The following is a 1,502-nucleotide window of genomic DNA, read 5'->3' on the forward strand; positions in this document are numbered from 1 at the left end:
CTCACTTAACTCTGAGTATTTTTAAGGATACTTTTATTTGCACAACAAATCAGCGCATTCCTTTCATCACTGGTTAAAACTTAATCTGACTTCCACTTACACATTCATAATCTAATATAGTAAAATGTAATAATTCCCAGAACAAGTACTTTTACCTTTCAAGAACATTTTGATTATCTATCCTGTTACGTTAGTAAGATTTTTAATAAATTACTTTTTACTTATAATGAAATACATATACATATACTGTAGGTACTTTTACTATAGTTAAAGATCACAGTACTCCTCAACCTGAGAAAAACTGAAACAGTTGGAGAAAGAAAGACTTCCTTGAAACAAACCCTCATCTACAGTAGCTGTTGAGAGAAAGAGTGCTTTGTTTTTACACAAAGGCCTTCTTGTACTTTTTGTACAATCCAGGGTTTGCGAGCAGAGGCGTGAATCTTGTGTGTGTGTGTGTGTGTGTGTGAGTGTGAGTGTGTGTCCTAACGGTTATAGAAGGGATAACTGACTGAGGGCAAAGGTCAAACAAAGTGTCACTGAGAAGAAGCCTGAGGGTGTTTCTATTGTCCACTTTTTGCATAAACGATGGCTGTAGGAGAAGATAAGCCAACACTGTTTTCCCTTTTTCGCCTTTTTTAAATCTATAATCTATCATCAGTCTTCTCTCCTGTCACTGAGGGTAATGATACACAAATAAAAACAAAGCAAACTTCAAACTGGCAAATTTCAACGTAACTAGGTTTGCTGCCTTTTCTGTTTATATTATTTTATCAAGTCAACCTGAGACTTATACTGTTTATGTCACAGTTAGAACTTGTAATCAAACCATTTTCCAGATACTGTTATTTACACTGTCCTGGACCATGATGTATAAATTAAGACCATGACAGTAAAAATGGAATCATATGTTAATTTAATATTATTCTTGTTGGATTGTACTATCTTCTGCCAGGGAAACAAATCATAAATTATCTATATATTGTAAGATTAACATGACAAAGTAACTAATGCTGTCAAAATAAATGTGATGGAGTAAAAAGTACCAATATGTGCCTCCAAATTGTGGTGAAGTAGAAGTATAAAGTTAGCCAGACGTCGTCACACTCAGATTCTCAGAATATGAGTCTGATACTGCTCCATTGGGCTGTGATTATGGGACGTGTTTAACCGAACCAGGACAAAAAATACCTCTGCATTCAACTGGATAGACCTACAACAAATCAGAGCAACGGAGTATGTGACTATAGCTATGTTTCCATCCACACGTTTTTATCCAAATTAAGTGACATCGAATGAAAAATGCCTTATGGAAAGAGTAACATTTTATGGAATTTCAGGTGTATCGACTCAAAGGAAATACGTTCGGTTACATCGGATTTTATCTTGATCAACAAACGGCTTATGCAATAAGATGATGGAAACGATGGAAACGTTATTTGCCGAATAAATAATGAATTGTGATTAAGTTTAGGTCATTTTATGGTTGCAACCCGCCACAA

Source organism: Etheostoma spectabile, chromosome 5, assembly GCF_008692095.1.
Source record: "Etheostoma spectabile isolate EspeVRDwgs_2016 chromosome 5, UIUC_Espe_1.0, whole genome shotgun sequence".
NCBI lineage: Eukaryota > Metazoa > Chordata > Actinopteri > Perciformes > Percidae > Etheostoma > Etheostoma spectabile.